The following is a 12,967-nucleotide window of genomic DNA, read 5'->3' as shown; positions in this document are numbered from 1 at the left end:
CCAGACCCCGTAACCCCACCCCTCCCCGCCGGAAGCCTCGCCCTCTCCGTGGCGCCAGGGGCGGGAAGGGGAGGAGACGGAAATGATGTGACACCATTGCGCAGTGCCCGCTGGGAGTTGTAGTCCGCCCGTCGTTGCCAGCCAATAAGCTCGGAGGGGCGTCCGGACTGCGGCTCCCGGCAGCCCCCGCGGGCGGGCGGCGGGCGGGCGCGAAGCGGAAGTGCGTGAGGAGGAGGAGGAGGAGGGAGGCGCCTGGCTGCTGAGGAGGCCGCGGGCGGCGCGGGGTCCGGTGAGTGCGAGTAGGCCCGGCTCGCCGCGGCGGGGCCCGGCCCTGTCCTCCTCTTCGCCACCGGGCTTATCCCCTCCCTTTCCCTCCTTCCGCCTCGCTCCGAGGGCCCTCCGCGGCCGCCCGCCTTCTCCCCGCCCGCTCTGGGCCTCTGCGCGGCGCTACCCAACCCCCACACCCACCCCCCACACCCCCCCCGCCGCTGCCGCCGCCACGTGCCGGGCGCGGTCCCGCGGCCCCCCCTTCCCCCCCCGCCCGCCCCGGGCCTTGTCCCCGAAGGCTGCCGCTGTCCCGGTGGGGCCCGACCCCGGAGACTCCTCCTCCTCCTCCTTGTCCCGGCCCAGCCCGTTCCTGGAGATTCCCGTTCTCCGCCCGGGCCTCCGGGCCCCGTCCTCGGAGATTCCTGCCCCGCTTCGGGCCCGTCCCCGTAGGTTTTCTCCCTTCGCCGTGGTGGCGGGGTGTGTGCGGGGTCCTCGCACGCTCGCTGCGGTAGGGGAGGGGCTGCCTGTATTCCCTGGGCGGGCGGGACCGGGGGGGGGGGGAGGGGGGGAGCGGCAGTTTGCAGGGGTTGCGGTTTGTCCGGGTCGTAGCCGCGACCCCGCGGGCTGGGGTTGAACCCCCGAGGGTACGTAGCTCTCGCAGAGCTCACGCAGCGGCGCGCAGCACCGTGCCCATCTCGGTGCAGCAAGGGTGGGTTTGTTCGCTCGCGTTCTCCGCTCTGTGTCTCCTTGTTTAAAAGTGAAGTTTGGTAGAACCCCAGGTGACGGGGTGGAATGGGCTTTGTGGTGGCACAGAGCCACCTGTGAGCCCTGTATCTTTATTTTCACCAGGCTGACGAGGGCTTGTGTCCCTAACTGTTGTTGTTTTGGGGAGATTAATGTGTTTGAGGGGTCTATAAATGTATTTCAAAGTCTCCACAAGGCATTTGTCACTGTAATTGCCTCCTGAGTGGCCTTCTGAGTGCATTTATGTGCCAGAAAGTGATGAGATAAGTTTGGAATAAGCAGTACTCCGTGTAGCAGCCTTGGGAGGCGCAGGTTCGCCTCTGTTTGCAGGCATCTGTGAGGACTCCGTAGATGTGGAGGGGGTGCAACAGCGTTTCCTTGGGACTTGTCAGAGGTGGGGTACTTGTTCTTGTTTTTTACATATACCGTGATGTGTCTGATGCTGTGGTGTTAGAACGGATTTGTTCATTGAAATAAACAATATGTAAAACCGTTTGGGAAACGTTATAGGTTGTCTTACAGCTGATGGGTGGAAGGAGACTTTATCTGCTGCTCTTGCGGCAGTGTCAGCACAGAGCGCGCGTGTGAGAGGCTGCAGGGTCGCATCAGCAAATGGATGTTTTCAGGATGATCCTTCCTAAGAGCACAGACAATTAAATCATCCCATTACTCTCTGCAAAGGACTCTTGCAGTATTCCTTCCCGCTAGTAGCGAGGGCAGGTAGTTATGTCAATGTTTCTGGTAAGGCCAATGTGATATTTTAGGTGTGTTTTTAATGTGCCTTTTGTGTGGACACTGCCCTGAAGTGCTGTGGCTGAAGAGGAGATCTGTTCTTTGGGTTCATGTTGCATAACCTGATTTCCATTCATTGAAAAAGGTATATTTTGAAGCTTAGCTTCTCAGATTGCCTATAAGGGAATATATTGTAGAGACAGAAAAAAATAAGTATTTAGACATAACTGTGCCTTCTTCTGGAGCGTTTAGTAGTTCGTCTGTAAACTTGCGCTGGCAGTTTGCAGGTGCCCAGCACAGAGTGAGGAAATGGCTGACTGTGAACTGCGTTATTAGTTACACAATCAAACAGCAGGTAAGAGGATAAAATAAAGCAGTTATTGTAGGGAGCTGTCTAATATGTATGTTTTTGTGACCTAGGATTGTCTGTAGAGTCTAGGGCCTTGTGATTATGTCTAAATTTTCTTTGGATCCTGCTATTTATATTTTGTTTCACATCCTCCCTACTGTGAATTAGTTATTCCTACTTCAGCAGGAACAGGGAGGGGCATGTATGAAAAGTCAATTTTAGGAGTTATCTCTGAAGTCCTTAAGAAGCTGATATTGCTGGTTAAAAATGCTGCTACTGAGGCAGTACTTTAGCAGATGGGCCTTAGTGTCCCAAGATGTCTTTTCAAAATTGGTGTTGATACACGTGAGAGTGTGTGATCTGTAAACTATACGATCTCAGCCCAGGGGGTTTGCAGAGTTCTGGAGCCTGAACTGACAGCTGTGGCATTGCACCGTTCCCCTTCAACTGGGGCTCCTGCCCCTAGGAAGGAGGAAGGCTTAGGGCAGCGTGCCATCGCCAGCAAGCGTGCGGGAGGCCTTGCCACCTGCTACTTGAATGCCTGCATTTTTACATCCTTTTTTGTCCAGGGATCAAAAGATGAAACCTTTTACCTGCCATTTTGCTGTAAAGAAACAACCTGGCCATGGTAAGGAGGCACCTATAGCACCGTCCACGTGGTCTTTTTTTGAGGTGCTTGCTGTAAATGCATTAGAGTTGTGGCAGATGTTGCTGTCCTGCAGCGTGTCCGTACAGACCGTGTGTTGGCAGTGGCAGGTGTGTGTTGTGACGAACCCATGCCCATGTTCTCTGGGTAGTTCTTTATCTGCAGAAGTCATGCCTGCATTTCTGCTGAGTTATGCACTGGTGACTTCCTGCTTTTTTTCCTTCCGTGCTAATTCCATGTCTCTCTGCAAGCTCTGTATGTCTGGAAGACATAGTTCTGCTCTTAGTGCTTCAATGAGTGCTCTCTGGAGAGAGGTTTCCCTGTATGCTGGGATTTCAGAGCAGCTGTGCTTCCCTGACCTTAACTTCCAATTCTGTTTCGATGAAAGTAAAGTTTTGTTGTGTGTATTGTAAATTAAAGGGGTGTTCTGCTATTAGGGGTATGGTAATACAATTTAGCTGTCTGATGGTTTCTCCAGCTTGTTTAAGTGAGGAAGCTTTGTAAATTGTTTGAGAAAATAGTCACTCAGGTCAAGCCAGGCCTGTGCCCTGTGGGTTCACGGGTGAGGCGTTTGAGATCGGCATGCTGCAGAAGAGCTGGTGGACACCTAGCATGGTTGGTGCTATTAGAAAACAAAAACATTACATGTATAAAACACCAGGATGTAAAATAGGTGGTGGTTCAAGCAAGTCAGCAGATGTCATATTTTTTTTCTCACCTGCTTCCACTTTCTCTACTGTAAAAGAAATCTTGCTTTGAGAGGCCTAGGAAGTACTGACCCGGACTGGTTAGGCCTGAGGATGCTCTTCATTGTAAAAGTGTGGTGTTCCCTTTGTAGCTGTATCACTAGCTCCCTAAAAGAATAGTGCCATTTAAGCTTGGTTTTGGTTTTTTTTTTTGGTAGCTCACTTGGCTTTGTTTTTGCAAAATGACAGTTTGCCCTGTTGGAACTTGTTAATTGTTTAAGCAGCAACGTAGCCCTTGAACTTTTTTTCCATATCAGGAAAAGTTTACAATATACTGAACTGTGTTTAATGGCTGCATGTGCCAGTACAATAAAGTGGTCTTGGGTCATATGGTTTCCTCTGAATTATGATGGTACAGAGAGTTCCTCTGCGTGGCAGGACCCCCGCTGTATATTTAGCCGTATAGTTTAGGCCGTGAGCATTGAAAGAGAGAGGAATAGTGTTGTTAATTGCAAAAGCTGTTCCGGCTCTCTGTGGAGCTTGTGCAAGGTGCAGGCTGTATAAAGGGCTAACTGTCAGCATTGGGGTTGTGCTGGCTTGCCTTGTGCTTGGCGTATCTCTTATTTGTGCTTTGAGTGACCCCTGTTCCTCTACTGGTAGGCTGTTGTTCAGCAAACGCTCACTGCTGGGCAAGCCTGGGATCATGGCTTAAAACTGCTTTGTGGGTTTCTGTAATGGGTCCCAAGATGAGGAGAAGGTGTTAGATTTAGCACAAAAGCTCATCTTCTCTCCCCTGTTCCTGCTGGAGTCACGCTGAAGTGGTGCCTGGGAACAAGTAGGTGCCATTTTGTTTCTGGATGACAGGCTGGGTTTGTAGGTCTGGAGTCTCTCTTATCATAAAGGAAAATATCCTTCCTCTCTTCACAGTGAAATAGAGCATTAGCAGAGGCTAAATCACTGCTATTAGGTTTGAGAAAGTTAGGAGTTCCTGCTTAATTTAGCTTTATCATGTCAGAGCTATGAATAGTAAAATCCTGGGATTACATTTCATGCCAGCTGAGAATTGTGTTTGCGCTGTTTCACTCCATGGTAACCGGAAGCTGTCGCGTCCATAAAAAAAAAAAAGGCACACAGAGATGACACCCAGCCTTGCTGTGGGAACGCTGGAGCACTGGGTCCTGGAGGGGTGGCGGGGGGGGGGGGGGGGGGGCAGGGGGAGTCGTTCTACCCAAGGAAATTTTCTGTCAGTGCCCTTTTTTCCTATCACATATGAAAATAGTTTGTATGTTTCTCCCATTGTACTTGTAGGAGAATGAGGCCTCTTTGCAAAGCCCTGCTCGTAGCTAGTACTCCTTTGATACAAGAGCGAATGGACTGCTCATAATTTCATCTCCAAATTCATCATCCAGCCATTTTTAGCCTGTCATGATTTACAGTGTAAGGTGGCTGTACAAAACCCGAAAAAGCCCCTGCTGTAATGCGAGGGGTGCTATAGCTTGCACCGCCAGCCAGCGTATGTCCTCCCCACTGCTGCCTCCATTTCACTTTTACCTTTGGTTGAGTGAAAGGAAGAAAGGAAAGCTTGGCAAGTAACCTCATAGGTTTCTCTGCTCTGAGAGCACAAAAGGTGATGGTGGGGGGGGCCTTAAGCTGAAATCCTGTTCTCAAGGGAATTAGGCTCAGTATTAATGATGTTAACTTGTGCCTTAACAGAGGGCTGTACACATGATATCTTGTGGGGGTTGTGTACCTGATTATTTCAGGCCCTATGTATCTGTGTAAATTATTACAGTTGCTCCTATAGGGCTGTGGATGAGATTGGTTTCCTGAGTTCCGGATCTGCGTGTGTGCTATCTGATTGGATTAAGTAATTTTGGCAGCCTTTTTTTAACTGGGAAATGGTGCTGGGATGAATGGCTAAAATCAGAATACTTCCCTATGCTTGTAAAATGTGATGATTTGCTGGTATCTTGATTGGTTTAAATTTGATTTTTCCCTTTTTTTACTTAGGTGAGAGCTCAATCGCTTCTAATAAAGCAGTATTGAGAAACATAATTGATGGGAGACTTATACAAGGTATGTAAACACAGCATTGAAAACTATCTGTTCGAATAAGTTTTTTTCCTGTGTATGAGATTTCTGTGGACAAGCATTTACCTCTGTTCTATAGCCTAGCAGAGTGTGGGGATAGCCTGTTCTGATGGCTTGTGCTTGCAATAACTCCCATGAGTTTTTGTTTGTTTTTTTTTAAAAGAACTTTTAATGTTATACCAAGTTGTGAAAATCCTTTTCCTTGTTTTCCCCTGATGTAAGGAGTTTCAAGTTAAGGTAAAGATAAATCAAATGCTGACTCGAGAGTAAATATGTGAATGGTTTTGCTTGTTGCAGCTTATAGATTAAAGTTGTTGGAGCTTGTATTTTCATAGGTTAAATGCATGAAGAGTAATCCTTTAGGGCAGATTCAGTTTTGGCTGTAACTGTACTGGGTATTTCAGAAGATACTCCGAAGAGCCCCAGATTCAATTGTTTTTTACATTACTTACTGTTTCTCTGGAAGCATAACTTCCACATTTTTTAAGTGCATTGTGGTCACTCTAATGAAGGAAATACTGGTGTGCAGAGTCTGCTGGTTTCCAGGCTGCAGTGACCTGAGAGGGTTGAAAACTTCACTGGAGGCCACAGTTTATTCTTCCATTGCCGCGTGGGGAGTAGCACAATAACTTCGATTATGTACAAGTTTGAATTCTTTTGGTTAACTGATTTGTGAATAGTTTTCTTATGTAAATTGGACCATTTCTTGCTTCTCTTGAGGGTTCTGAAACTACAGGCACAAGGATTCACAGACCCCCAACAGTTTTGACAAGGGTTCAGTTCACATTCAAAAACTGCTCAAAATAGTAGTGCTGCACTGTGAGGAAGCCATTAGTTTTGAGAAAGATCTGCTTTTTCTGCTTGTCTGTTCCCAGGTTGTGTAGGTTTGGAAGCAAAAAGCTGATGAAATAGGTTTTCCTTTTTTTTATTTATTGTGGATGTTTCTCTTCCACATTTAACAGAAAATCCAGCTGCCTGACTTTTGTAGCGAAAGCATCCACATTTCTAATCAGCTTTTTCTTGGATTTGTTTTCTTTGAGCTCCCTGTCACTAAACTGTCTGAATAACAACATAAGACTTTTTAAGCTCAAAGATATATAAAATATTTTTTATCAAGTAACTAGTGTCAGAATTAAAGTCACTGATTGGTGTTTATAGCTGCTCAAATTATTTGGAAAACGATTGTTCAGCACTGCAATCTGCAGAATCAGTCCTTTTTGGAAGAACTTGTAAATAGTTTTTCAACCATTCTATAGAACCTGCTTCTAATTGTCTGAAACCAGGGCTGGAGCTCAATATTAAACTTCTTTAGGGATTAGTTTAATTGTGTGAAAACCCAAACGTGCTTGAAGGAAAATCTTAATTTTAAAAGCATATAAACTAGAGAGAAATTGGAACTGCTATTGACAAACTACTGCTTCTCTTGCCATGGCAGAATAATCTGAACTTTTTTTTCCCTCAAAGCATGTTTGGCATGTATTAAAGTAGTTTGGTAAAGTAGTTGTGGTTTGGGTTTTTTTGTTGTTTTTGTTTTTAGCAGTGTTGTCCAGGAAAATTTTTGTTGAGGAGGTTCGTAGGTGTAGTTGTAGGCTTTAGTTTAACTTGTGTCATTAATCTCCTGAAAACATACACTGAATACTTGATCTAGAAAGAGGAATTGTTCTGCTTTTTGTTATCCTAATGAAATTTGAACTGGATGATTAGAAATAGCATTTTAATTTGCAGTCCACCAGGTTGGCAGTGGGAGCTATGCAGGTGGCTCTTTTTTCTTCCCCTTAAGTGTTCTGTTGATTTCAAGAGCATACTTAATTTTTGGTGCAAGACCAAACCTTAGCTTCAAAAGGAAGAATCAAGTAGAAAGTGAGATTATTAGACTTTGATTTCTGAACTGGCAAAGCCAGTGTGTGCTTTCTGTACTTTGTACGTTACTGCTGGCACTTCCAGTGTGCTCTGGCATGTAGATAGCTACAACTTTTTTTCCACTTCAAGTAAGCTCACAGCAAAATCTCGTGCAGCTGCAGTACAAAGCTTGCTGGGAGATAGATTTTACATGGCTGTCATGCATAGCAAGGTTAATTTGTCATGCTTCTGGACTTCTCTTTTACAACAGGAACTTAAGTTCGCTTCAGTGTATTGATGGTTGTCAAACTTAACTGATTTAGGAATATTATTTTCAATTTTTAATCTAATGTAGGAATTTGTGATAGTCAAACTGATATGGTCATTATTTTTATTTGCTCTTTAATAAAACTGATAGATCTGGGAGCTGCAAGGGAAGAAGCAGGTATCATGTGTCTTTGTGCTAACCGTGGCTGGGTTGAAGGGAGGCGGGTTTCAGGGTGTTCTCTGGCTGTGTCCCTCTGTGTGAGCTGCCAGTGTGCTGTGATCCCAGCAGCAGCCTCAACAGGTGCAAGTGCAAAGTGCTGCTTGGACTGCGGATCTTTCCAGGGAATTAATGCACGGTATGAAAAATACCCTTTTGGGGCACTTGCTGCAGGGGGGGAAAAAAAAAAAAAGAATAGCTCTTCTATTCTTTGCCAGGTGCTTGTCTAGAAAACAGATTGCTCCGATTTGACGCTGGTGGCAGGCTGCTTTCACTAAGTGTATTGAACCTGAGTGCAAGAGGAAGTACTAAGGACCAAATTTATTACAGTTCTATATGTGTTTTTACGTGAGCCCAGTAGCTCACGTTTGGCTTATTTAACCAATTTGTTCACATCAGTGTTATTTGGTGTTCAAGTAGCAATTTGGTATTGGACATAGTGCAAGTCTTATTCTGTAGGTAGATAGTTAAATTGAAACAAGATCATACTGAAAGTAACTTTAAAAGATGCTGACAATTGTTAGTTACTGTTGTGTTTTATTTGATACTTTTTATTTCCTACAGTTTGTCATTGTATTGTAACTAATACTTGGCAGTTCTTAACAGCGGTATTCTTACCCAAGTCTTTTGACATATCTACGGGTGCCACTTACCTCCTCTACTTCTCTGGCAGGCGGGTCAATTAAAATGTACAGAAGTGGTGATTTTTACAGTCTTGTGAATTACAAGGTCCTGTATAGGACTGCATTTTTAATGGCTTGATCAGATTTTCTGCCTCTGTTAGGCCCAGATTTAGGTGACTACTATTGTTTAAGTTTATAAATAGCTAATTTCTTTCTTTCAATGCTTTCAAAAAGAACACAGTGCTGACATTTCTGTTCATGTCAGCATTTTCCAATATCTTTGGTATCTTTGTAGAGTATAAATTGGGATATAGGGTCAATCAGCAATAAATAATTTTCATCTCCTGGGTCTTTAAGTTGTAAAGAGGCAGTTTCTTGGCTAGGACAAAGGCTGCCACAGTTTAAATTGATGTAAGCCTTTCAGGTACCTTATCGAAATGTTTAAAAGCTTGTTTTGTGGGAAATGAAACTATTTTGTAGGATGATTTTTTTTTTTTTCTGGAATTAACTAATCTTGTTTGGGGTTTAGAATTTGGGATTATGGATTGTAGAGCTGGCTGAAGGAGAATTAATTTTTTTGTTCCCTGATAATGAAGGCTGTTGTGAGCAAATAAAGTAGCAGTTCAGCTGTTTCTCCCTAACTCAGTGTTTGTGCTAGCAAACACTAAATGGATGACAAGACGTTCAGGCAGAAATGTTTTCTCTAATGAGGTGCTATCTTCTTTGCTTTGGGTCTTACAGCAAAATAAACCATAACAGTTTCATTAAATGCTGGCCAGAAAGGAACAAGTAAATTTTTGTTTTCCTACTGCAATTACATAGTGCTTTCTACAAATGCTTTTACAAAATATTTAATATTTGCAAGTTAATGTTTTGTAAATGCTGTGTAATAAATTGAAACTACTGTAATGAGTTTTGCACTTCTGAGGTATGTGCATAAGCCATTTCACTTGCTTCCAAATGTTCTTAGTGTTTATACTCAGTGGATTATAGATATGAAGACAAATAAACTGCTTCTTTTGATAGGGACTTGTCTGCTGTGTTCTTCTCTCTAAGCTGGCAAATTGTGGTGCTACGTGGTATAGCAATCCTCAATAACATGCTTGAGATGGAGTCGTTTCAGCTGTAACATTTTGTTAGATGGCTTTTCTGTACAGGGCCGTGGTGGTTCTGTTCTGCTTTAACATCTGTGAAAGATCTGAAATAATGATGAGTACTGCTTGAAAGGAGTGGAAGATGGAAAGAGACAGTCATAAAGTAATACAGGCCAGTTGGAAATAGGAAACAAATTCCTGGAAAAAGGCATTGTGAAAACTAGAAATGTTCTTCATTTGACCCATGTCTTGGCATATAGAAATGTTATTCACAGTGTTCTGGAATAAGAAACTCCTGAGTACGATTTCTGCTTCAGCAGAGAGCATTGAGCACGTTTCCTACTTTCCTTTCCATATCTGGAAGAAAGGTTAGCTGTTCTTGCTTGTTGTGTGTTGTCTTCGTTCATTTTTTTTTGTAGTAGTGCTCTAAATATGAGAACAGTATTCTTCTACAAAAGAGAATTCAGCCATCTTTTTATCTGGATGATACCTGTGTGCAGTGGATTGTATCAAAAGTTTGTGGTAATGCTGAAGTATGGGGAATAGGTGAAAAAACAAACAAGACTCAAGTGTTTTAACACAAAGCAAGAAAAAATGGTTACAGCAAGTTTTTTTTTCTGGTAGCCACTGTGAAAGGCTGAATGTCAAAGGTCTTTGTAAGGTAAAAGGCAGGATTTCCTTCTTTCATGGATGTTTAGACAGACATGACAACAGTAAAAATAAAGAATCTGTGGTGTTCTTTATTTGGCTTTTTTCAAAGATTGGTAAGCATGATTTAGAAAACTCTAAACCTTGCAATACAACCTTCCTTCTTGGGTGAGCACAGGACTTAATCACCATTTCAGAGAAAGTATAATCTTCAAGTAGCCTTGAAACCTTTTTTTCAATGAGGTAAACAGAAGAAATGAATAGCTTTAAACAAATTTATTTTACAGTTGAACACAGAGTAAATGACATTCTTGCTGTTAGATCAGAGGTTTAATAATGTGGAGTAATTTATGATGTTGTGTTTACTGTTGTTTTCTTTTTTAAACTTACACCCCTCTAGCAGCATGGAAGGATACTGAAATGTAACTGTAGACCTGTCAAAACAGCTCACAGTGGACTGGTGGCACCCTTTGAAGATGACAATATGCTGATGGATGAATTTGTCAGGAAAACAGTTATTTCTCTTGGCTTGTGGATTCTCTTTAACAATATGGGGAAATCCTTAGTCTTGAATCCAGTAAGACCATGCAAATACACTGAGAGAAATTACTTCAATGTGGTTGTACAAATGTAATGACAGCTATTGGTATGTATATAACAGGAGATGGGATGGGGTGCAGTGGAGATGGAGGAAGGAAGGAAGAAGTGGACTTAAAATTTTGAAAGCCTGAATAACCATTTTAAAAACTACGTTCTTCATAAAAGTACATGAAAGAATTCATGGTGAAGTGAGTGATGAACTTCTGCAATGTATGCACTCTGTTGAAATACTTAAGATATGATGAACATTTTGGGTACAGCACCATATGCGAGCTTAAGGAAACTAGACTCCTGTTGGTCATTGGTGGCAGTAAGTACAATAAAGTACATACAACAATGCTTCAATGCATTTTCTTCTCATTTCAGGTTTGCTTCCTGATTTCCTAATTGATAAAGCTGAGACGGTGAAACCTGACTGTTGAAGGGTGCAAGGTGTGAACCTGCTCAAGCAGGTAAGCACACAATAGAAACTAAAATCTTCAAAAGTGGTAAAACTGCCTGGTTTGGGATTTGGAGTATACCTTCTTATATCCCCTCTATCCTGGGCATACTGCAAGTTAAACTATCAGCTGAATTCTTTTTTCATTGTTAATGTTGCTTTGCAAAAAGGACTATACAGGTTTTGATAAAAAACTCAGCCTCGTGTCTTGGAACGTTTTGGCTTTACTTTCCAAATAGCTGGTAAATAGAAAAAGTAGTAGTACCTACTTTTTTTTTATGCTATGTTGAGTGATTTTTGGATTTACCCCCTGGTGACTTTTGGGAGAAAAGGACTGCTTCCCCCTATATATCTTAATTAGCCAGATTATTAAATGTCATACTGATCCAAAGTGTTAAACCCCCACATTCAGTCTGTCCTCAAACATTTGTTCTTTCGCTGAACCCTTGCAGTGACTTCAGTAAGTGGCCATAAAAGTTCTCCTTAAATATTCTGAATAATTAAATTTTGAAGCTGTGGTAGCTAGTGGAAGTGTACAGCAGTAAGAGACTCTTGACAGTGACTGTTTTCATTGCCGTGGAGCAGAGTTGAGCTGTTCTTTTGAGTTCTGTCAGAAGACATTAAACAGGTAAAACATTAACTTTCCTGACACCATTTCATGACAAAAGTTTGTCTTGTGGGCAAAGTCCATTGTGGTGGCTTAGTAGGAACATTTGCTCTTCTGTTGTTTTCACCTCTTTGAGTGGTATGATGGATTGCCATGAGGATTTAGAAATGGAGAAGGCAAACTTTGCTTCTTGAAATAGCCTCCAAATTTTAGAAAATGCTTATTTTTGAGAGTGAGAGGCTTCCAGCTGTTGGTTCTCCATCTCAACCCCCCCTTATTTGTCAGTAGGGCTCGTATGAATGGGGTCACAGAATCAGTCTGGATTAAAAATATTCTTGTAAAACAGAACATTTGTAATCTTTGTCATGACATGGATTAAGTTTAGAATGTAGATGAATAATTCATTATATTGGCAGGATGGGAAGTTTCTCCATGGGCCTTGTTGCTAAGGTAGTAATTAGTCAAACTGCACATCAACAGAAATATCCTCAGAGACCTCTATGTTAATTTTTGTTCTAGTTCTTAAGAAGTAGAAGTGGATCTCTGCAGAAAACCGTCCACAAAGGTTACTGTTAGACATCAAAGAGGGTTGACTTTGGCTTTTGTCTTCACTTGGTAGATGACTTGAGTTGCCTACATTTCACAGTATGGATACTGTTTGGTTAAGATCCTTGGAAACCAGGCTTTTACTGCTTTTTCTTTGTACATGTTAAAGATTCACAACAGTTTTGTAAAGACAAAAAGTCCTGTAGTTCTTGACCAGCGCTCATTCTCTACTGCATTAGCCTTCTTTGCAGGTCTTCCCTTTCTGAATGGCACCATTTGTTGTGTGGCAAAAAAAAAAAAGTTATCTTAAAGCAGCTTGAGAACTTCCAGAATGAAGTAGCTTGTATAAATATTACAAAAACTACATGCAGAACTGATCAGGTTGTGTTGCCTGCTTTCCTTAACAAGAAACAGGTTTGAAGAATTCCAGGTGTATGCCTTTGGGGTCAGGGAAATCTTTGATGTCAAGAAGGGGATACAAGTAATGTAGCAATGCTCTTCTGTGAGGAATTGAATTCACTTAAGTTACTGATTGCTGTCAAAGACTTTCACAGCTCAAGCAAACCTTCTGC

At 42.7% G+C, this 12,967-nt stretch overlaps 1 protein-coding gene across 3 annotated transcripts in view; it reads left to right on the top strand.

Annotated features, from left to right (window-relative positions):
• Positions 1–221: 221 nt before the first annotated feature.
• THRAP3 (thyroid hormone receptor associated protein 3) overlaps positions 222–12,967 on the top strand; it is a 35,608-nt gene continuing 22,862 nt past the window's right edge. For all 3 annotated transcript variants that reach the window (XR_007508463.1, XM_049819892.1, XM_049819891.1), the window contains exons 1-3: positions 222–289; positions 5,435–5,500; positions 11,170–11,255. The gene's annotated coding sequence lies outside the window, so the exon portion shown is untranslated. The remainder of the gene's footprint in view (positions 290–5,434; positions 5,501–11,169; positions 11,256–12,967) is intronic.

The sequence above is a fragment of the Accipiter gentilis genome, chromosome 17 (assembly GCF_929443795.1).
Source record: "Accipiter gentilis chromosome 17, bAccGen1.1, whole genome shotgun sequence".
Lineage (NCBI taxonomy): Eukaryota > Metazoa > Chordata > Aves > Accipitriformes > Accipitridae > Astur > Astur gentilis.
The sequence above is the reverse complement of the archived record's forward strand: the minus strand, read 5'-3'. Positions and strand labels throughout refer to the sequence as shown.